Genomic DNA, 25,012 nt, shown 5'->3' with positions numbered 1-25,012 from the left:
GGAAGAGACCCTCTAGGGAGCTTCACAAAACCTGGGCAAGCATTTTTCCCTCATTGTGAGAGAGCTTTGATCCAATTTTAAACTCTTCACTAAAAAGTTTTGTGTGTGTGTGTGTGTGAGAATTAATTTTTAAAAAATTGTGTACTACTTTTGTAAACACTTCTTCTCCCTACTCCCCACGCTCACATCTTCCTAAGTTTATCTCCAAATGCTTTATATTACCCAGGCACTTAAACAAGATTACAGACATTTTCATCTAAGCTAGTAGCAGTTAATTACCTATCTTTGTCTGTGTTTCAGCACTTAATACTATTTTGACAGGGGTTGCATACTCTCTGTCTTTCTGGAATTTTTTAAGTGCTCTTATGAGTAATTTGAGAAATTCCAAATACAGATTAGATGAGCTGTTGTTTCCTTTATTGCTTTTTTCTTTTTTAAACAGTTAAAGAGGACCCACTATGTGTCAGGTAGTATGCACTTGTCTCTCCCATATATAATGTCTGATTTAGTCTCTTACCCTGAATCTGCACCTTGAATCACCATTATAATCTCAGTGTATATATGGTTTATTTGGCAGGGTGGCAAGGAGTTGGGACGTGGGGAGGTGGGAGGGTTGTTTGAGAGAGTGGGATAGAAATGTCATTATCTCTGGGTAATAGATCCATTTTTATCAGTGTTTCAGTCTCCAGGGTGTTGCTGCTCCCATCTTTGTCTGATTGGTAAAATCCTGGTTGGTTATTGGAAGAAATGCTTTACAATCAAGGATGATAGCTCTCTAGGACGTTGCCACCTGAGTTTGTTTCTGTTTCTTTTGAAAAACCTGTTTGTTCACCTGCATTGTAGGTGAATAGGAGGCTCAACTTGCCAAATGGAGTGTGTCAGGAAGGATTACTGATTTATTTGTGCTTGCTTCTACAGTGTTTGTAAGAAATCGGTTTTATTACTCTCTTCAATGGGGCCTACTTAGGCAGTGAGCATTTAAATATCTCAGGACTGTCATTCTGAAACAATGGTGTTCCTGAAGGTGCTTTCCTGAACCTGAGGCGTGAAACCTACGGTGGGTCCAGCCAGGATCTCTCCCTTTCCCAGCGGAGCCCTGCTTCCCCTGGGACCTGACCGTGTTTCTGAGCAGCTCTGATTGTGCCTTGCTGGCCTCAGGGGCAGTGGTCCTTCACTTCCAGCTCTTCTCTTGACATTCAAGCTTTTCTTTTTCTCTCCTTTCCTCCCTCCTTTCCTCCCTCCTCCCATTCCTTCATCAAACATTTATTGCGTGCCTACTGAATACCTAGCACTGCATAAAGTCCTGGGAATCCAGAGCTAAATAAATAAGACTTGTCTTTGTATTGTACACAATTACAGATGTAGTTTTTCCAAAAGGCAAGTTATAGGTATAATTTTTTTAAAATAAAGGAAAAAACCATGTCCATATTGCTAGATAGGGTTGCCCACAAAGTAGTTATAGATGAGTATTTTCTGGCATGAAGATTTTTCAAGGCAACATTTATCCAGCCCATGTTTAGTAAGTGCTTAGTGCTGCACACTAGAAGGATAAAGACAGGTAAGACAGGGTTCCTTTCTACCAAGATTCACCTTCTAACAGGAGAAAGGGTTCTGTGAAGAGTATGGTAATGCCGTAGTAGATCTCCAGGGGGATGCTTAGGAGTCCATGATTATGAGTGTTGAGCAGGGTGGGATCAGAGGTTTTATTCACTGCTGTATCCAAAGTGCCTGAGACAGTGTGTCACACGTAGTAGGGTCTAAATAAGTATTTGCTAACCAACCAATGGGGCGGCCATCCGTCAGGGCTTATTCAAGGAGGTGACATTTCAGCAGTTCCATAAATGATGAGGAGAACATTGCCTGGGAGGAGAAGCACATTCTAGACAGAGTTCCAGCAAAGGTGGAGGGTGTGGAGGTGCTTGAGGGCTCACTGGAACCAGCTCAGGGTGCCTCTGAGGGAAGCATTGGAGAAGTCGTTCCAGAAAGGCTGACTGGAGCCAGACCGTGAAAGTTTTGAAGGCTTTAGCTTTTTTCCTGTTGCTCAGCAGAGCAGGGAGAGCGTTTGTCCGTTTTTTGAGCAGGGAGGTTACAGCAGATCGGGGCTTTAGGGGGATCCTCTGTCCATCTGTATAGAATGTTCTCCCAAGTAGGGAGAAACTTGAGAAAGGAAGCCTGGGGGAGAGTTGAGGAGGGCTCTGACCACAGCAGTGGTGACAGTAGATGTGGAAAAGAGGGAAGTTGAGAGAAGCAAGATTGAGAGGAACTGTAGGCATGTTCCATATCAGAGGTGAGGCTGGCGGGAGCCAAGGATGGCTGCAATGTTTAAAGGACTCATTTTCTCATCTTACTAACTATACAAACTTCAGCAAGTTACTTTATTGCCTAGTGCAGCAGTTTCTGCATCTGCAGAAAGTTATGGTTACTGTTGAACTTACCGGGTAGGATTGCTATGAGAATTAACTAAGATAATGGTGATCAGGCACTTAGCATAGCCCTTGGAGTGCAGTAATAACCAGCATTTATTAAGCACATAGTATGACCAAATGCTTTATATGTATTTACTTATTGAGACCTCATGATAACCTTATAGGGTAGAAACTGTTATCCTCATTCCACAAATGAGGAAACCAAGACACAGAGAGAGTAGGTAACTTGCCCAGCATAGCACAGCTGATAACGGGCAGGGGTAGATTTGAACCAGACAGGCAGGCTCCAGAGACTGCATTCCGAACTGCAAGGCTACATTGCTTCTAGATGTTATTAATTACTATTATTATTCTTTTTCCTTCATTATACCATCTCAGCTTTATTCCCTGGCTCTCTGGCTGCCAAGACTTTGTGGGGAGCAGGAGGGAAGGAGTGTGGTGCCTGGCCTTTCTAACCATCTGTCTTCACATAGACTGACCTATCCCTGTCACTGCTTCAATTCCTCAGACCCTGTCCAGGCACTGAAATGAATCTGATAAATGAATCTGCAGTGAATGGGGGGTAGTATATAAATGAGTTAGCCCTCTAAGAAACACATCTACATTTTAACTATAATAACTTGCAACTAGCTGTCAACCAGAAGAGTGACAAATTTCAAGCCAATAGGGAATTTTTTTTTTTAGCTAGAATACCTTAAATCGCACCCTGTGGCTGGCTTAGCCTGCCCTTACTCATGTCCCATGCATTATTTATGGAATGTCTTTTTCTTTAGTCCTTTTTTTTTTTATTCTTAATACTGTTTTCCTGATTATCACAGTCACTCTTGTTCATGTTGAAACTTTAGAAAATAAAAAGAAGCAAACAGAAGAAAATTTAAATCTCTTATGATGAGCTCCCTACCCAGCAGTAACCACTATAGACTTTATAGAGATTGTCTTTCTAATCTTTTTTTTCTCTGTATATACATGAAATATGTCTGAATATAAGACAAGAAGGGGGTTTTGTTTGGCCAAATATTATCCTTCATAAAAGTAGATGTTATCTTACAATCAAGTCTGTATAAATCCCTCAGATTATGGGCTCTCTCTCTCTATTATCTTATTTGAACAACAAAGTACTATTTGGACAAATACTCATGATCCTAAACTTACCTCAGTCAATGTGAGTGTTGGGTGCTGTAGAGGTCACTTGTTAGAAATGATGTAAAAGTAGGTGTTGAAATTGAACAGAAATTTAGCCATGAAGGTGTGACCCCAAAGCCTGGGGTTGGATGCCATCACAAGCAAGTCTTTTTTTTTTAAAGAGCACTTTTAAGAGATATACAATAAGTGATTAAATAGTAGAGATCACATACAGCTCAAATGATAACACAAACTTTCTCAATATGATGCAAATGGATATTTCTCACTCAGGATCAAATTTCCAGTGACAGCATCACGTAAAGTCAAAGGTTCTATCTCAGATGATGAGAGGTGTTAGATGACTCAAAAGGCATGCTGACAATGATGAAGACATTGAAGATGAATGTGAAACGTTCTAATAAAATTTTTTCTTAAAATATTCCAAAAATCATTTACAAATCAACCTATTATCTTATATAAAATGTAATATAAAGTGTGTATATATAACTAGCATATTGAATTAGATATCATAAGAAGAGATATTAATAATTGTTTCATCACTTTCCTAAGGGATTATAAACTCAAGTTAGCAAAGATGTTTGTGGTTTTTGTTGTTTTATTATTTATTTATTTTGTATTCTCATTGGTAAAATGGGAGATCTTTTATTGAAGTTACTTTATAATCAGGTGTATATATAGCAATATAGATTCATTGGTTTAAAAAAAACAGGATCACACAATACATTTTATTTTATAACCTACTTTGTATATTTTATAAAATTATGACTGCTTTCCATGCCTTAAGTTTTTTAACCATATCATTTGTAATGGCTACATTAGAATGGGTAGACTAGCATTTATTTAACCAGTCTTATTAGATATTGATGGTTGGTTTTATTTTCCATTTATTTATTATAAGTAACCATGATGAATATCTACGTAGATAAGTCTCTAAGTATATCAATGGCTATTTTTCAGAAGTTAAAATTCTAGAAATAGAATTGCTGAACCAGGAGTTTGCAGAATTTTAAGGTATTTAATATAAATTGCCAGTTCTCACCAGCCAGGAATACTTTCATTATATCTTAGGGAATTATTCAATTATTGTCCCCTTGTGACAGTGTCTTAATTAATTCTGAGTAACTCTTTAGCACGTTCATTTTATGGCTGTCCAGCATGTTTGTTTTATCTCCCTCCTTCCTCACACCTCATGCCATTGAATTAGTATTAAATACAAGTTAGAGGATTTGATGTCTATCTTATTGTCCAAACCTATTGATTGAAAATGTTTGCTGCCACTGGACTTAGTGAAGGTGTTTTTACAACATCATGTGATATATTACCCCTTTCCTATGAATGACATTAAATCATTAGAAAACATCCCTGAGTTTTATGAGATAGAGAATCCATGATTTTCCTTAAATTCAGTGCAATACTGTTACTGTATTAATAGTTTACTATAATAGTATTCTTTTTCTTTCCATTTATTGCATGTGTTGCTAATCTTCATATTACATAGCCTCAGAAAATAAGGAAGCTTGCAAAGCCTTCATTATGGGAGAGACTGCTAATTTGCCACCGAATAGCCTTTTTCTCTTTGCTCACCAATTCACAGAATCCCTTTTATAGTTGAGCTGCTAACCAAAAGGCAGCATTGCTGCTCACTAAAAGGCATGTTTCCCAGCTTCCCCTGGCCAGGTGACTAAGTTATGGCCAATGAGATATAAGGAGAAGTATGGGAGGGGACTTCTAGAAAGTTTTAAAAGAGATAGGCCACACCGTTCTTCACCCTTTCCTCGGAACACAAGTGTGATGGCTGGAGCACCAGCACCATATTGGACTTGGAGGAGGAGGGGGAGGACTGCATCCCAGTACAAAGGAGATCTGGAAGGAGCTTGGGTCCTGATGAATGAGGACCCTCTGTACAATCCTGGACTGCTTGCCCCTGACTCCTTTTACATGAGAGAAATAAACTTCTATGTTATTTAAGCCCCTATTAGCTGGAGCTGGGCTTAATCCTGTCTGAAACAATGATCTTATCAATTTTACAGCCTTTTTATCTTCCTATTCCCTTTCCTACATTCATTTTCTTTCTTTAGTCTCATTAGCTAAAAGGGATTTCTTAGTAGAGTTAGAGGACCCCCACCCGTGTGGAAATACAACCCATAATGTTCCGATGGAAGATAAGGACGTCATCTGAACACTGTGTTACACAAGCGCATCTCCCATGTTCATTCACAAGTACTGCTAGAGGACTGTTGGTCCCCTATCCTTTCTCCCCAGAAAACACGGGAGGGAGATTGTATAAAGAACCAACAAATGAACTATGCCCTGTCAAAAAGTAGGTCAGGCCGTGGCCTCGTCTGTAACTGACAGCTCCACGTAAGCGAGCCTGAGTGTCTTCAGGGAATCTGTCGCTGTGCATGTAAACAAGCTGCGGGCTGCATTTCTCTACCTTTCCCCTCACTCTTCTACTAAAGTAAGCTGTGATCATTTGTGAGATTAATCTAGCTCTTTCACCAAACAGCTCAAGGCACACAGTTTTTTACATGGAACATTAACTATCATAAAACCTCATCATGAGAAACATGGCAAAGAGTAACTAGAACAAGACACAGAGAAAGAAGAAAAAGGGTGGAGAAAGGATAGAACATTAGAAAATTCCAGATTTCAGCCATGGACCTACAGAATCACTGTAAACAGACTTTAAAAAAAAAATCTGGTGATGTATTGATAAAGGCCTTTGATGCATCTTTTTCAGCGAAGCCACCTTGAGAGCAACAAGGAAGTCGAGTGGGCATATCCTGTTTATTCATCTGTTAAAGTGCGTGTAGGGGAAGATGCTGAAGCAAAAAGGGCATCCTTCAGCAAGGTTCTCCCGTCCCAGTGTGTCCTGCTCAGGGTCCACAGGGTTAACTTCACCCCACCCTTGTTTCTGCTCTGCCTTCCTTTTACTAAACCATGTGCGTGCATGTGAATTAATCCGGACATTGAAGTGGGTTCAGGGTGTTGTGTTTACTAAGCCCTACTTCAGTGTGTTTGTCTCCTTTCCTGATTGAGCTGATGGGAGTTATTTCCATGTTTCTCCCATTTGTCTCTTTGATTAAATCTAGAATGAACCTTTGGTTATAAGAAAGCATCTCCTGGACTTCATGTGCGTGTGTAGTAGGAGTAGAAAAGTCACAATATCGTAGAGCATTAGGGCTGGGAGAATCCAAAGGGCCATCACCACTCCTTACATTATAGTTGCCAACCCTGGCCCCACGAGAGTGAAATCATTTGCTCTGGTCACACAGAGTAGATCTAAGCTGAGACCCACTCGCCCCGTCCAACTGTCCCACACTGCCTGGCTTTGCAAGACAGCAGCCAAAGCTTATTAGAAGTCTGGGCATCCAGTCCTTCCTGGTTTAGAATTGTCTTGGAATAAATCATCCTGATTGGGAAGAGTACCAGAGAATTATGGAATCCCACAGGCTTCTCAAAGATAATTCCCTTTAAACTGTTCTCAGTAAAAGCCACATAAAAATGTCCAACAAATCATAGAAAAATGAGCTCATGGAGTTGTTTAACCACAAACTTGAATAAGAATCTGTTTGTCCAGAGATAGAAGTATGTAGAAGATATTTTCAAAAGTGTGGCGAGTAGTAAAAATTGGGAGAAGAAAGAGACTGGAGCCTGGTTTCATTCCCATTGTTTTTCTGGGAAAGAACAGAAAAATGGGTTAGATCCAATTGTCCTTGTCCCACCCTAATTTTCAATGTTCTCAGAATTTGTTTCTTTTGAAGTTCAAGCTAATAGATTTATGGCCTCTTTAAACAGTTGAAAACCATCACACTTCACTCAGAAGTACATGCTTTTTCTCACTCCAGCAGAAACATCTGAAAATTCTGCCTGAGTATTTGTGAAGAGCTGGTTTACCTTTAGACAGCATGTAGTTTGGAGAGAACTGCTTTTGTGTCATTTATTTCACTTGCCTTGCAGTGGAGGAATTGTTGAATAGAACGTTAGTGTGAGTATTCCTTAGGTGGTACTGTGTCATTGGTTTAAAAATGGTAGATGCAGTCAGGTCAGGCCTGTCCCTCTTTCTCTCTGTGGCATGTTCTCTCCTTGGCTTCATTCAAGTTGGCATTGTGTGTGTGTGTGCACAGTGCTAGTGCCACAGGACGACGTGGCATGCGACAGGGACTGCCTTACTTTCAGAATGGGTCCAATGACTCTACAAGTTCCTTTTTAAAATGGGAATCTGGTCTAGGTTTTTGCATATTTGTTAGCTCTGCACATATGAGCAAGTCTTTCTCACACACTCATTTCCTTATATCCTGTTTCTTTATAGGACACTTTTGAAAAAACAGCATGGCTTAGTGCTTATTATGGTAGGGCCTGACTGTCATTTTCACACTTGGTGACCTCTTTCTTCTGCATTTTGGTGCTCCTATAGAACTAATTTTGTTGCCTTTTTTTTTCATCTTAATCTGTATATTTTTATAACAGACCAAGCCTGGTGATATTAAGCGGCATTTGTGGTTAATCTCTTCATTATTATTGGCTTTGCCAGTGATGTTGCCTCTGATTCCTATTTCCTGGAGCCATTTCCTACATCACGTGTAAGGGGGAGGAAAGGAGTGGGTCAGGGGAGGCACGTTTCTAGGGTGCCTTCTATTTGTAAGGCATTTTATATATTGAATCCTTATCAAAATAAACATATGAGGTAAGAATTGTTATCTCATTTTGCAGATGTGGCAACTAAGGCTGAGAAGAACTAAGTGGCCTGTCAAAGGTGCCACAGCTACTACTGCAATTGGCCAGGATTTGAAACCAGGTTTCTCTAACTCCAAAGCCAAGCTCTTTCCACAATGTCACAGTCACATAGCAGCTGCTTACTTTCACAGTCCTATTTATCTATAGAACTGACCTTGAAAGTTTATAAAAAGAAAAAGTAATGTAGGTATCTCTGGAAGTGAAGAAAGACAGCCGTGGCAATGAGCAACAGCGAAACACAGTGCAGAGTTACAGCCCAGGGTGGTATTTGTGGGGCTGACTGATCACAGAAAGGAGAGCCCTGGTTGATGGGTGATGTCTGTAGAAGGCTAGGTGGCCTTGGAGAAATTCAGGAAGCTTGGGCCAAGCGATAAGACAGAAAGAAGAGAAGGGGCAGAGCTGTGGAAAGCAAGGAACAGCCAAGATGAAAATTGTGGATGATGGGCTGGCCGTCACAAAGACAAGAAGCGGCAGTGGAGGTGACCACAGACCTGGTGACGGTGCAGAGGGAAGGAGCTGGGACAGAGGCTCGTGCATCGTCAGCCATCCGCCAGCCATGAGACCTGAGTCAGCACATGATGTGTGCCCAGTGAATGCTCGGTGGGTGAGGAGTGAATGGGAGGAGGGTTAGTGTGCAGAGGATGCGGGGCTCCCAGTAATCTTGACCATAGCATTTCATACTCTACTCGAAAGGTCGTCTGTGACCAGAATTCTGATCAACATCAAACATTCAGTAAAACTTAGGGGGAAAAGTATATCTCAGGGTTGTTGGTACAGAAGCATCATCCCCTTCTAAACTCCTGGTGCAGATTCTCAGGATGGCAGGGATAGATGGGCAGGTATAGGTGACAAGAAGGGAACAGAGCTTCACTGTGTTTATGAAGGAGAAGGCAGAGGTAATGTTTCAGTTGGCTGTGTCAGGAGGGAGGATAACAATAGCAACAGTAAAGGAAACGTTCGTAGGATGGAAACACTACTTTGAAGAAGGAAGACAGGGGTGCCTCGGTTTCATTCTCTGTTTATTTGCAAGAAGATAGCCATAGCATGCTGCCAGACAGGTGATACTGTTGAGAGGGCATCATTCCATTGTGAGAGGAGAGAAATGCTTCAGAAGTAAGAGTGTTGTTGAAAATTATTCTCAGAGCGTAAATCTCAGGGCCACTGCTAAGGTCTGCATCTATTCATCCCATGCTTCATACCATCTGCTTTGTGTCCGTATCTGCCGTGTATCTCAGTACCTGATTGTTAAAACCCAAGGCCCCCGAGACACAGAGACAGGGCCCTCCTAACTCAGTTGAAGGGAGGAATTGCCCAGCCCTCTCAGACCCTCTCCCTCGAAGGTTGCCTGCCAATTTAGACATAAACCCCAACTCATCTAGCAAACTCCCCCTTCCTTTCAGTCAAGAAGAGTGGGTCCTGTAAAAAGCCTCACTGTGGAGGTCGCCGTCACAGAGATGGTTACCATGCTGACTGCTGTCCCGCGCACCGCTTGTCCCTGTGCACGATTATTACCCTCCCGGTGAAAATTGACCTCAGGGCCCTGTGCACCTGAACGGTATGTCCTGTGATCCAAGCTCCACCAGCTGCTCCAGGTCACTCTTTCCTCACTGAAGTCCACTGAATAGAAAAGACTCTGTCCGTCCACCCCTTTGTGAAATGCCCTCATCTCTCTCCATGTCCAGGTTGATGCCAACCCCAAACAGGGCACGGATGGACATCATCACGAGCTTTCTGTACTATATTGTAGAAATATTGCTAAGTTAAAACTGATTTGAAAGTGAAGGCATGTGTTTAAAGCGTTTGGGGAAAGTATTTCTATAGAGGGATTATTTTCTTTCCTCTTCTCCCTCCCTCCTGTACTGAATTATATTTCAAACCCTGGGTTTGAGATTATAGATTTAACGTAGGTGAGGGTGTTTGGCAGCATTGCAGATTTGCTGCCAGCAGATGTACTTAATCCTGGGTGTATTCAATTCTGGTGTGTCTTCTAGCCAGCGGGGCCAGTTACATCTCTGCTGAGTTTACTCTTGCATTTCGTTAGATTTCTCCTCAGGACATAGATAAAAAGAAGTCCTTATTTATTGCAATTGCTACATGGGTGGTGAAGGAGGAGGAAAAGGACTAAGAATGGGGTGGGCAGAGATGATACAATAAGTACAAAATAGTCTTCTGGAAGCTGTGGTAATTTAGTTGAAAAGACAAGAAATTAACTGATTTGCATTTGAATAGCCATCAAAGCAATAAATGCCACAAAAGAGATCACAAGGAGGTACTCATCACCAAGTGAGTGGTCTGGATCAGGACTGCACAATCTCATGAATGACCAGAGTTGTCTTCCTGGAGGAAATGTGGCTCAATGAGAACTTGGAGGGTAGCCAGACAGAAGGAAGAAGGGGGCATTTCAGGTGGAAAAGGTTGTATGCAAACGAGAGGAAGAGGGGAAGTGCAAGGCTGAAGAAGCTGTTCACGCCAGGCAGAAATGGAAAATAGTATTGGAAAGGCAGGTTGGTGCCAACTTGTTGAGGGCCATGAATACAAGCTGGTTGTATTCATTCAGCAAGCTGTTGCCCTTTGTACGCCCAGGAGAGCCATTACTGTGGCTTGATGGCGGAGTCCTTGACAGATTGGTGGGGGCAGAAACCAGAGGCCAAGACCAATTAGAAGGTTCTTGTGATGATATATCCATACATGGAGGTGGAGGAGCAACCTGCACAAAAAATGGTGACTGTGGGAGGAAAGAGATGGAGGTGGACTTCGTGCACACATCAAAGGAGTAGTCAGCAGGACTTCACTGAAAACTGAGTATAAATGTTGGTGGGATCAGTACAACAGAGGAACCGGAAAGATAGAAATCAGAGAAGACCCTGGGGCTCCAAGTCCGGGTACCTGACAGAATGATTGGTGGACATAGGAAGGTGGGAAGGTGGCTGCTATTTAACCCAGGCTTATTCTAATAGTATATTACCCAGATTTGATAAAGAGCCATTTAGGGGCTGCAACCAGCTCTGTTGCATGCTGGAAGAATGATATTCTGCTTTAGGAAAAAATAGATGAAAACCAGGTCAGGTTGACCTACATAGCACTGCACATACGTATCCCACCCATAGCTTGCAAGTGGAAGTCATAGCCGTTTGGCAGAAGAGCGTGGTTTACCCAGTTTGGGTAAAGTGTCTAGGATTTAGATAATTTCCTCTCTTACCTTCTGCCACACCATTGCATCCAATCTTACTGTCACCTAATTCATAGTAGCGTGTGTTTTCATTTACTCTGTATTAACCAGCAGTGTTGTCTGCCTGGACCGAGCCTGGCTGTGGCTATGTCCATCACCAGCAAGGTGACGGCCCTCTTGACCTCCTGGCATGAATATGTAGTACTAAGGAACAGCAGTCTCTGAAGTCTGTTTCCATTTAATTTGGGAAAGCAATCACTTTCCTTGGCTGGCATAACAATAATGAGCTTAATTTTTCAGTTGTGAGTGAAAGCAGCTTGCTCAGCTTGGCACTCTCTCTTCTGTGGCAGTTGGCCCACTGACCTCATCATTTGGGTTCTCTGTTCTTGCAGTGGAACCAACACCACAAAAGTGAAATGCTATATCTTCCACAGAGTCATGCTACATGTCATTGTTTGTTTACAATGACATAATGCTTTAAACTTTAATTCAACCCTCCCCAAAATGGCCAAAATGTGGTGTTTGAAGGGTGAGCTCATGTGTAGAAAAAGGATGGAGATTCGTAGTAATAAAGGGTTAGGTTAATAACCACAGTCTGTCCTTCTGGAGCTCACCTATCTGTTCAGAAGTATTTGCTGAGATTCAGGCCATTAGAAGTGGGAAGTTTGGTACCATGATGAGAACCCCTGGTTCTCAGCAGGTTGGGGTCTTTGAACTACTTTGGGAGAAGCCACTGCATTTTGGAATTGTTACAAAATGAGGAGTCGACTGCACAAAGGTGACCCTTTCCTTTGAAGCCAGTCTGCAGTGTACAAAGGCGTAAGTGTAATCACCAACAAGAGGATGATGCCTGGTGCTCTGCTTCAGCAGCTGACACAGAGACCGTAAGTGTGGAATTTCTGGATTCATTAGAAGCTAACATTTGTCATCCACATTACAGAATTCATCTTCTTGTGTTGGTTGTTAGGGTCAAACTTCACTGTTACTAGTAAGTGCAGCTAATAACCTGCTGCCGCTCCCTTTTCCCCCGTGCACAGCCCAAGAACCACGCCGGGATTTGCCAGGTGCGGCGAGTTGGGACTTCCACGGAAGTCAGCCTTCTCCCAGGAGCGACTCTTCCCATTAAAGGCCATACTAACACTCATAACATCTCCCAGTTCATGCTTCCAAAAACATTTCGCACGTGCAGTACCTCATTCAGTCCTCACAGACAACTCTGTGAACCAGGTAGTACCCGATTAATTTTATAGATGAGAAAACAAAAGCTCAGAGATTTACTTCAGGTCAAAAAGCAAAGCAAGCAGCAGGGCCAGGATTTTAACCAGCTCTGTCTGTCTTCAAATTCCACACTCTTCTTACTCCGCCACCGTCATGTGAGAAGAGCCCTCTGCATCTGCGGCGTGGCCTCTAGTTCTCTTGCTGTCCCACCGTGGCAAGTCAGGGGGCGCTGGGATGAAACCACTGGCCGTGGGAGGAAGGCTTTCAATTCCAGTTCTGCCATTTTGTTAGCCGTTGCAGGCTTGAGGAAATTACCGAAGCCCTTTGAAGTACTCGCTCTCAGGGCTGTCGTGAGTACTGTATTGGGTGTGTACCACGTATATAAAAGCATGTGGCACAGTGCGAGGCACGGAGGAAATGCCCTGTCAGTGGTAGCTGCTGGATGGGCCTCCCCTCATTAGGGGAGAACAATGCTTCCGACCGTGTGGCTTTCCAGGATGGGTTAACTCCTTTGCTGGCCGCAGATTAACACCTGAATACTGGGCTTGGGGTTATACAGTGAAGCAGACCTCCTCCATTTTGGATATAAAGGACATTTTAAGACTTCTCATTGCATCTTATCACACCAGCAGGAATTCCACCGACTGAAAGTGCAGTCTACCAAATCCCCAAGGCCCTGTGAGGATGAATGCCTTAAATTACCAGTCTTTTATGCCTTGATGTGGATTCTTTCCTCCACTTTCTTCCCAGCACCAAAAGAAAGGAGAGTTTGGTGCTGACGAGGAGCAAGAGGGAGAGAGAAGCATGGGCCAGGACAGGGTAAGGGGCAGAGGCAGAAGAGCTTTTTGGGGACCTGTGGACCATGGCTGGGGGAGTAAAGAAGGGGACACATGACAAAAGTTCATGGGAAGTCAGTGAATATGCCTGGCTCACCGTTTTACTCAAGGTCAGCTCTGTACAAACTTTATTAATATTTTCAATAGTTACCCAAATATTGCCTACCTAAAGAAAGTTCTTGCCCTACCTGGCTTTTACGTGAATGGCAACTTCTGGTCTCAAGAAGCACAGTTACAGTATAAATAGTCTTCATTTTCCAAGGCCCGTGACTCCTTACAGAGAGGATGCTGCCCAACAGGGACTGTTCAAACACAGCACCCTCATTACACCGCAGACAGCTGGGCTGAGCCGAGGAGCCTCATCTTCGAGATAAGGCCCAATATTTGCTATCCCACCTCGCTTCTTTTTTAACTCTATCTCAAATAACTTGAGATAATTAAGTTACATTGCATTCTTTCTGATTTTTTAATGTAAATCATTTCTGTGCAAGCAAGTCATATCTTCCCAGCCTCCTGAAGATAAAGGATTGTTGTTTTTAAAAGGAAGAGGGAGATGAATTATTTGTGTCTTGTGAAAGCTGTTATACTGGCACCCCTTTTCCGCTGAGGAGGTATAATAAACAGCTCTACCCCGCTTCCCACCCTGCTGCCTGAGGCTTGCCCTAGAGGGAAGTACTCTTGAAGGAAAAGCAGCCACTGTGGCCAATTGTAACCAAGGCTAGCTGAGCCTCAGCTCTGCTTCTCCTCAAAAGTGGGTCCATGTCTTCACGTGCCTGAAGCCGTCAACCCCAGAATGGGATATCCTCACCTACAGGGTGGCATTTACAATCAGACACGTTTCATGTTCTCTCTCTGGAGCAACTTCAGTGTGTATGGGCTGGAAAAGAGGAAAAGTGTGTTACTTTTTTTATCCAACAACGTATAACTGTGTCAACACATAAGACAGTCTGTCAAAGCTTTCTGCTGGTGTTGCTGCTGTGAATTAATTTTGAGCGTCACTTGTGAGCAGTAAACACTTTTGCAGTGTGAACAACTCTTTGTACAGCAGGAGTTGTCAACAGCTTGCTTTTCCCCCTTCAGGGGGAACAAAACCGAGGATGCCTCCTCCTTGACAAGTTAAGTTGGCTGGAGTACCAGGAACAGAAATTTGCTGCCGCTTGCGTTTTGTGGTTTTATCTTTTCTTTTGACCACTCGGCTGTTAGATTTTCGGTGAGACTGGAGGGTAAACTTAACGTGTTGAATTTAGAATCTGCTTAAGCCACTGGGCATTTGGGCTACTTCTTGCTGTTTTAGAATTGGTTCTAGAATTTATGGTCTGCATCACTCTTGTCCTTAAATTGTTAAAGAAGATATCACAAAGAGCAAGATACAAAGACACACAACACTTGAGCCAAACACTGACTTGAGAGAAATACGTCTCAGTTTTTTACATTTTATTGCTGCGATGTTGAATATTTAATTGAACTTGATTCACACAGTTAAAACATAAGTCGCTTCACTTTGGTTGACACTTCGTGCAGCTCTCTATATATTCATGCTCACTCTTTTGTTTCTTTTTGGTTAAAAGTCTCCATTCTTGCTCCTCTCTTCATCCTCTATCCATATATTAAAGTTTACAACTCTCTAACCGTAGCAGACCCAAGGCCTTCCCTCCCTGCATACTGTGGATCTGACAGTAGCGCTGAGCACATTTTATGACACTATAGCAACGAGCTTCCTTGACTCTGACCCACATTTTTGAGATGTGTTCCACAGTCTCCCATCCTTTTAAAACTTGTAAGAATCTATTGTGCGTAACATTCCCATTCTAGCAGCTGCTAAAATATGTTTTAGCCTGCACAATCCCTAAGGTATGTGTGCTTCATATATTCACATAGAGCCTGTTGTGTGAGGTCATGCTTTTTTGGTTCTAAAATTCCTTTCTTCAGGTTCTATAATCAGGGGGCCCACTTGTTCTAACGTCCTGAAATGTGTTGAATAAGAGCTTGTACAACCTGTTCATATCCTGCAGATCGCAATGTGGAGCCTAGAGCCTTTCTCTCCCCTTCATCTCTTCCATTTCCTTGCAGCCCTCCCTCCTCAGCATCTGGCAAGTGATCTTGCTATATCGTGTGTGAACATGGTCAGTAAATGGGGGTGACTGATTCATCGCAATTCACAAATAAAGGTGTAGCCACCGGAGGATGGCAGGGGTGGATGGAGTGGGTTTTCACCCATGTGGCATCATCTTCAGGTTGAAAGAGAGTTCCAGGCACCCCGGGGGAAGACCCCCACCACTTACTAGGTAGAGAGGGTGCACGTGCAAGGTGTTGAGTCGTTGGTTGGGAACCTCTGTGGCAAAGCAGGCCTGAAGTGACCCAGGGGTGTAAGGGCTGCACGTGTCCTGCAGAATGGGTGTGGTCTGCACATGCTACTGAAGTCAAGCCAGTACACAACATCTGACCCCCATTTTTTTTCAAATGATTCTGAGAGCAAGGAACCAGTTCTATACCCAGTGAAAAGGATTACAACTGTTTTCTTTCCGAGGACGTGAACATTTGGAGAAGGATGGTCTTTCTTACATTCAAGAATATGTTCCGTTTCTCTTGCCTACCTGGGAGAGTGGTTAGCTTGCCCCATTCCTGACAGTAGAACAGAGACTGGAGAGGAATCTGTATCAAGAGAACCTTCAAAGAGTTAACTAAGGATGTTTTTAAAATGGAAATCATCATGGAATGTATGTAACATAAAAGGCAAATGCAAAATACTTAAATGACAGGTGGCATCATTTGAAAAGGATGTGGGGCCTGATCCCAGAGCTGTGATCATACACAGCTGCATTAATTTGCCTAATCACTGGATTGCAGTAACCAGTGTCTATAAATAAACACACAAACTAATCTTTTGATTATCCTTTTTTATGGCACATTTTCTTCTCCCTTCCTTCTTTTTTTCTTCTTCATGTCTTCTCATTGTGCTTAAACCGGATTTCTAAACTCTGTAATTCCACAGATTCTTTTATAACTGTTATTTTAAACAACCAAAATAACTCTGGACAGTTCACAAAGGGAGAAATACAGATGGCCAATAAATGCGTGAAAAGATATTCAGCTCTTTGATCGCTTTTAGAAAAATGCAGGAAAAAAAATCAATGAATTGTCATTCTTAAGTATCAGATAAGCAAAGGTTAAAATTATTGGAAAAACTCCAGCATTCATATGTGAAGTCAGTGGGCATGCATGATGATGTTCTTGCATTATGTATCAAAATGATCAGTGTACATATCATTTACTTATCAAACACACTTCTAGAGACTTACCAGAAAATAACAATGACAAAACAGAAAGATGTATTCATTCTCAAGGATTCTCATGTCAGCATTTTTTGCAATAATGGGGAAAAAGTGGGAAAATAGAAATGATCATCAAAGGGGGACTGATTAAATCTGGTACATAAAGGAATGCCATATATCTATTGAGAAAGAATATATAGGTCTGTATTTATTGCCAAAGACAAATGTTTACAATACCTTGCAGCATGGAAAAAGCAGGTTTCAGAACAGGGGATATAGTGTTTGCCATAAATCCTGCTGGGACAGGGCCTGAGCTTCTGAATTGTTAACAATTTCCTCAGTGTTGTCAATGCTGCTGGCCTGTGGGCTACACTTTGAGTCACAGGTCAAAGTGTACACACATATCTGTGTGTGCATAAACACTTGGAAATGCATGTGGAAGTTTCCCGAAGATCGTGAATCTGATGATATTTACTTCTGTCTTTGTGCTTTTCTGTATTGTTTAATCTTTATAATGTTTTACATAAACAGTAAAATTGGATTTTAAATAAGAAGTAGCCTGTTAGAAATATGTCTTTTTAAAGACGTTGACTTCAGATGTACTTCTCAAACGTTGAAGGGAGGAGGGGCATACCACCTCGGCCCATCATTTTTCAGGATGGTAGATCATCAGAATCACACGGGAAACTTTGAAAAATATAGATTCTCAAGCCTGACCTCCAGAAATTCTGACTCAGTCATCCCTTAGTGGGGAAGTCAGCGTATTTTTAAAGTTCCTTTGGCAAGTCTGACTCGTCCTAGGTCTGGCCACTGATCCAGCCTTCAGATGCCTTATTCATCAGCACTGGGGTCCAAGCATGCATTCAGAGGAGGGTCCCAGCCTCTCTCCTGCTCCCTTCTCCTTTCAGAATCATTGTGCTTTGGTGAGTAGGGAGGGCATCTTGGGGTTCTCATGTAAGATTTCTACTTCTAGTAGAAATTTCTTGAAGTTTTTCCACTTGTCTCCTGGTAAGCTATCCCAGCCTTCTGTATTAGTGTCCTAGGGCTGCTATAACAAATGGCCCCATGTACTTAAGGGGCTTAAAACAACATTTACTCTTTCACAGTTCGGGAGGCCAAAAGTCCTAAACCAAGGTGTTGCAGGCCATGCTCCCTTCCTGAATCTTTAGGGCAGAGTCCTTTCTTGCCTGTTACAGCTTCTGGGGAGGCTCCAGGCATTCCTTGGCTTGTGGCTACATGGCTCCAATCTCTGCCTCCGTCCAGTTAGGATGCAGATATATCTGCTTAGGGGACCTCAGTTCAACCCATTTCACCTTCTAAGCAGTTCGACAGCAGTTTTGAAGTTAAACTAAAACATTCTAGATTGACCGTTTTATTTTTCTCTAGATTTATCATTTTATTTTTCTCTGATGTTGAGTTTTTGGGTTTTATTTCTCTTTTTTAGTTATAACTATAGGAAGTTCTTCCATGAAAAAAAAATGGAACTGTTGCCATGGGCAGTCAGTATCTACAGTAGCGATCCAGCTACCCTGTGAAGCTCAGGGTTCTGTCCTGGTGGGTCTCCTTGTCTCCAGCAGTTTTCTCAGCCATCAGAGAGGCTGCAGGAGCCAGGTCTACCCAACGCTCTCTCCGAACACATCCACACTTTTTGCCTGCACGCTAACGGAGATGTGGTCTAACATTCATTCTTTTCCCACGCTTTCCTGGGATGCAGAAATTAGAGACATGTTTATTGAGGAATAAAACTAATGTCTCAGTAGAAATTTTAGGAAAATGTCGCCATAAGTCTATCGGTTGTGTTCAATTGGATTTGAACAGGTTCAGGGCCACTTTTCCCACCCAAAAAAACAGACTAAAATGAGTCTTGCCAAGTATCCCATCTTAGTGCTTTCCAGCAGTCCTTTCCTGTAAACCTTTTTTTGGTGGTTGTTATTGTTCTGGTAATGGAGGGTGAGCTGTATTTGATACTGAGAATGATGCAAGCCTGTCTTTTTCTTTTAGTGTGTGTTATACGACTTGATCCTGTACATGCTACGGGTTTCACACAGTGAGTATTTTCAGTTGAGGAGGAGGTTTCTCAAAAATGCTTTGCCAATGTCTGGTCATGCACAACCCCTGGACATCCCCAGTGAAGTGCTTTGAGTCACAGCCCCTTCAAGGCCCAGACAGAGAAGTGTATTTGGCCTATGATGTGCTTTGCCTAACTTGTGTCATTTCCCAAAATATGCAGGAGAAGAGCCAGATTAGTAAAAGGAAACCTTGTTCACACATGGTAGGGTTTTGCTGTCCCAGAATCAACCTTTACACTTGGAAAGTTCCAGCCTTTGTTACTTGGAAGGTTCATGTTCATTGAAATAAGTAGGTAGCCTCACACCAGAAATGGAGTGCAAAAGGCAAAATTATTAAACATTTAAGCAACATGTGAGTGAAAATATTTGACCTTTTTTCTTTTCCTTAAAATATGCAAAGGCTGTGTTAGTTCCAGGATATCTGAAATATATATATGCATATTTTTAATTAATGTAACATTTTTAATTAAATAAGCAATTATGACCCCTGGGAAAAGTTAGAAAATTAAAATTTAAAAATCAGAAAAAGCAAAGAGAAGGAACCCCATCTACCTGGAGATGCCCAGGGTTGGTGGCTGGTTGTACAGTCAGAGCCCTCTTAGCTAACCTGACTGGGACCGGATGTTTTCTGGCTAGCTGAAAAATCAGTTAAAGGGTGAATCATTAAAAAAAAAAAAAAAAAAAAAGATTCTACATAGCCTAAATAATGTATTTAACTTAAAGTTACAAATGAACAGTTATTTACCAATCTTTTGGTATGGGCCGAAGGCCTTTGTTTTTTAGAGTCTGAGTCTGCTGATTGGAATTTTGTGTCATCTTTCATGCATATTATTACGTGATTTCCATTAGTCTTTTTAAATGGAAGAATTTTTTAAGACACTTGCAATACAATCTGATTGCAAAGTCATTTTAAATTTTTTTTTATTTCCCCAATCTTTCACAGTTGGCTTATTCATATCGAATTCAATAGCAGATTTCCTTCAATGACTTATTTCATGTCTTTCATTTCACTAAATTTTCACACAAATAACTTTATTTTCACACTCATATTTCATTGGCCAACATAATATTTAATTAAATGTTGCTAATTACGAGAACAAGTACAGCTGGTGTTAACACTTTGAGTGTGCAGCTCAACCAGAGAGAGGTGATGCACTCCAGAGTCCCAGAAAGCAGCCTCCAAGGTTCATTTCACTACAGGGCTGGACAGTGTATTTTATAGAAGGAATGGAAAATGCTAATTTAATCCATCCAGTTGATTGAAGTTCGTCAGTTAAGAGACTTTCTATTGGATGTGTTCTGAATTCCTCCAAGAAACTCATAGGTAAAAACGTGTTCAAAAAGCAAGTAGTCTTCAAATGGTTTGAAAGGTTCTGCCAAACATAGGGCCCTGCTTTGGCACAGGAAGATCTGCTGCAAGACTCGGAAATAGTTGAAGGAGGCTTATAGTTATGCAAATATTTGGCTTCTTCTGAAGGACCAACAAACATATTAATGAAAGATATTTGAGAAATAGGAAAACTTTGCTCCAAGTACCTTGAACTTAAGAGAATAGGTCTTCCTAACAGCTTATTTTGATAAAGTAGATTTTTCTTTTAATTTCAAATATGCATAACACATCACTGATTGCTCATAGACTTTGGTCCTTTTTGAAGTAGGGAAAACAGATGTTCTATTCATATTCTACAGATAAAGAAACAGACCCAAAGACTTTTCACTCCTTAAAAGTGGTGACCATCTTGGACTTTCTATAGTGATGTTTGCTTTAAATTCCTTCCCATCTCTGTGGTCCTCTCCCCATTTTTAGGGTGCTGGTGAGGCCTTATTGAATAAGCTCTGTGAGGGGTGTGTCTGTCTTGTCCATCGATGTCCCCAGCAGTCTAGTCCCAGAATGAACAGGTGAATGAATGAATGAGACAGGTCACACAGCCAGCAAGAGGTGGAGCTGTGGTTAAAGGCAGGTCTTCTGACTTCTGATCCTGTGTCTTTCTGCCACATCAAGATCTCCTAGTGCTTTGCTGGCTTTCCTGGGTCCAAGTAACGTTCCCCAGACCTGAGACAGACACATTGGTCTAGTCAAAGACAGATTGTGACAACACAACCCAAGAGTAGCTCTCTGATTTTGACAGATTTAGCATTCCAATGATAAGCAAAGCATATATGTTTTCACATACATGTCTGAGAGTCTTTAACTTGGGCTTCAAAATTATCTGGAAAAGTCCAAGTCAGTAGTTTTCTTTTCAAGGTGGATGAACATTATATTTAAGAGATTGTTTTTGCCAGTAACTAAGAATTTCTAAATATTTGTTTTATTTAACATATTTTTACCGACTAAGAATCTTCAGTAAATGTTAATTATGTCTTTTCAGCAACTTTTTCAGTTATTGGGTAATAGCAAATTCTGAAATTTCTCAATAAATAATTGCTTTTCCAGCTGCTGTGTAGTAGTATATATTTTTAGAAGGTTGTTTCTGCAGCTGCTCAGCTATTCTGTATATTCAAATTTCAGGCTTTTAAGTTTAAATTGACAGCTCAGTAAACTGATACCACAAATCAAGTGGAAGGTTGAAATTAAGCATTCCTCTATAGTGTATGCAGTATTTTAAATAATGAGTTTTTGGACATTATATATGTTTAAGTTGATTTTTGGTGTGTATGAATTACTTGCATTTATGTTCCTCATTAAGTCTTCATATTTTAATTGTTGATTGAAACTAACATAATTAGGTAAAGACACTCAGAATGGGGCCCCCAGGAGGTCCTGGAATAGTCATGACTTAGTCACCAACATTAGATGTAGTTACAAGTGCATGACAGGTACAAATACAGACAGTTACTACAGCATGTAGATAAAAGATCCCAAATGTCATATGCACATGGAAGCTTACAAATTCCACATAAAGCCTTATATGTAAATAAGGTTTTGACATGATGAGCCATAGCATATGTTTGTGCAAAGGATGCTGAAAGATAAAATATAATATTTAACTTAGGAAAAATGTTCTGAAAATTTGCTGTGTACTTGGGACTGGACTCAAATTTTATATGTATTACCTCCTTTAATCTTTGCCAAAGTCCTATTTGGTAAGTACTGTTATCCCCATTTTTTACTAGTGGATTTAGAGGAGTTAAGGAACTTTTTCTAGATACCTTATAGGTAATAAATGGCAAAGCTTGGAACCAAACCCAGGTCTGAGTAGGCCTCGGCTCACACACTTTAATGACTATGCTATGCTGATACCTACTAGGTTTTCTTCTAGATCTTTATGGTTTCAGGTTTTATGTTTAAGTTTTTAAACCATCTTGAGTTAAAATTTGTATATGGATGGTGAAAGGGATCCAGTTCTGTCTCCAGTGTATGTTACTGTCTGCTTTGTTGAAGATCAGTTGGTGGTAGGTATTTGGCTTTGTTTCTAGGTTCTCTATTCTATTCCATTGATCTGTGTGTCTACCTTTATACCAGTACCCTGCTGTTTTGGTTACTATCACCTTGAAGTATTAAGATAATTTAAAGTCAGATAATGAGATGTCTCTAAATTTGTTCTTTTTGCTTAGGATTGCTTTGGCTATTTGAGCTCTTTTTTGGTTCCATGTGAATTTTAGGATTGTTTTTCCTAGTTCTGTGAAAAATGACATTGGTATTTTAATAGAGATTACATTGAATCTGTAGATTGCTTTGGGCAATGTGGTCACTTTCAAAATATTTACTCTTCTACTCCATGAACATGGGATGTTTTCCATTTGTTTGTATCATCTGTTATTTCTTTCATCAGTATTTTGTAAGGAATTTTAGTTTTAAGGAACTTTGTCTTGTCTATTAGACTTAAATGTCCTTAAATATAGCCACATAATAAACGGAACTATAATGAATCATAAAAAAACTATTATAGTCAATAATAAACACTACAGAGTACTTTAATATATAACTTTAGATGCTTATAAATATGGGTTGAAGTAGAAAAAAGTGAAGGTGAAAAAGACTTTAGAAGAAAAGTACCCCAACTTAGTTAAGGTAAGTTTATTCTTGCTTGATATGAAAAACACAGAAAAATGGAGAGATATATGTTGATACAAAATACAAGACTAGAAAGCTAAAACAAGAATTCTCAAAATCAAGTTCAGGATTAGGAAGAATCAAAGATATTAAAGATAGAAAGCAAGGCTAACCACATATGCACTCTCTAGAATGACCTCTTCTGTCTTTGATGGGATTCATGGACTAGTTCTTTTGTTCATTTATTTTTGAGAACCTATTTTGTCTTCGGTGGCAGATGGCATGGGGGCTTAGTGATGCATGGGATAGCAGAATCCATGCCCTTAAGGAGCTCACAGTTGAGTGAAGGAGGCTGTAAACCAGCATTTGTCATACGAATGACAAAGGCTGTGATTGTTGAAGTCTAGGATGCTGTAGAATTACCAAAGAAGTGAGCCTAACCCAGACAGAGAGAGTCAGAAAAGGTTCTGAGCCTAAGTACTCTTTAATCTTCCAGCTGAGGGAGGAGTTAGCAGGGGAAGGGGAGGAGAAGGAGAGGGAATGAGCATATGAGTCCTGAGATGAGAAAAGAACTGAAGTTCAGGGTGGAGGGAGCATGGAGCAGGGTAGGAGGAGGGGCGAAAGATGAGCTGGCGAGGGAGCAGCATCCTGGATGTGAACAGCCTTGGAAACCATATTTGAGCTTCACCCTAAGATTAACGGGAAGCAGGGAGGTGACATGATCACATTTTCATGTTGAAAATTGACCTACATTGTAGAGGATGACCTGGAGAAGAAAAGGACTGGTGGCAGGGAGACCAGTTTGAGGAGGGACAGTGAGATCTTAGACTCTTATCTGGTTTGATCTGCAGAAATGTCGTCAAGATGGCAAACATTCATAAGGTGATAATGTCATCTACTTGTTTGAGAAGGCAGAGTATGTACTAGTGAGAAGGCCTTACAAGTTGTAGCACATTATTTCTCTTCTACTACATGTATATGTTATTTTGCAATACACAGAGGGCTTTCCTATGTAGTATCATAGCAACTTTTGTCACTCCTGCATGCTTGCAGCCATTCAGCAAATACTAATCAATCACCTGCAGTATTCCAAGTAGTGTCGTAGAGGGTAGGGATACAGCGTAGCATAAGAGACAAGATTTCTGCTCTTGTGGAAACTCACATTCTGTTTCAGGAATACAGACTATAAACCAGCAATCAAATGAAGAATTGATATAATTTTGGAGAGTGTTGAGTGCCATTAGGGTAATAAAATGGAGCCCTATGACCCAGAGTAGGGCACTGCATGGGAAGGTGTGTATGGGAAGGTCACATAATGCCTGACACACGAGTTGAGACCTAAAAGAGGAGAAGGATCCTACCCTGCTAAGACCCAGGAGAGGAGCTTTCCAGGCTGAAGCACGCAAGACGGGTCTGAGGAGGCCTGCAGACCACGTGACCAGACGGGGTAAGAGGAGGGCAGGGACAAGGAGAAGGGGCCAGGTCCGTGCTTTGCAGGCCAGAGCGAGGATGTCAGGTTCTATTCTCCTGCAGGGGGAAGTCTAAAAGATGGATTTCAGGCAGGAGAGCCTGCACATTTTTCAAAGGTTACTCTGGCTGCTCTGTGGAGAAGAAGGGCTTCTCCAGAGGCCAGAGAGAAAGCAGAGAGACTACAGAGGAGGCTTTTACACAAGTCCAGGAGAGAGATGGTGCTGGCCTGGACAGAAGATGTCAGGCTAGTGCCACAGTTCTCAAAGTGTGGTCTGTGAGTTCCTGATGGTCCTCGAGATCCTGTCGGGGGAACACAAAGGCGAAACTTTTTTCGTAATCATGCCAGGATGCCACGTGTCTTTTTCACAGTGTTTATGTGTGCGCTGCCGGTGCAAATGTGACGGTGGGTTTAAACTGTTGGCACCTCAGCATGGAATAAGGCAGTGGCACCAAACTGCTAGTTCTTTTACCACCACACGCTCACAGGAGAACAGAATGCCAGCGTTACTTCACAGTCTTCTTGATGAAGCAGTAACAATTATCATTGTTATTAAATCTCAACTCTTGAGTGATGTCTTTTTAATATTCTGTGTGACAAAATGGGAAGGGCACATAAAGCATTTCTGCCACATACCAGAGTATGACGGTTGTCTCAAAGAAAAACCCGCGTGCAGGAGT

At 41.5% G+C, this 25,012-nt stretch overlaps 1 protein-coding gene across 1 annotated transcript in view; it reads left to right on the top strand.

Annotated features, from left to right (window-relative positions):
• Positions 1 to 25,012, top strand: part of BACH2 (BTB domain and CNC homolog 2) — a 320,826-nt gene that overhangs the window by 136,523 nt on the left and 159,291 nt on the right. The window lies entirely within an intron of this gene.

The sequence above is a fragment of the Eulemur rufifrons genome, chromosome 15 (assembly GCF_041146395.1).
Source record: "Eulemur rufifrons isolate Redbay chromosome 15, OSU_ERuf_1, whole genome shotgun sequence".
Taxonomy (NCBI): Eukaryota; Metazoa; Chordata; class Mammalia; order Primates; family Lemuridae; genus Eulemur; species Eulemur rufifrons.
The sequence above is the reverse complement of the archived record's forward strand: the minus strand, read 5'-3'. Positions and strand labels throughout refer to the sequence as shown.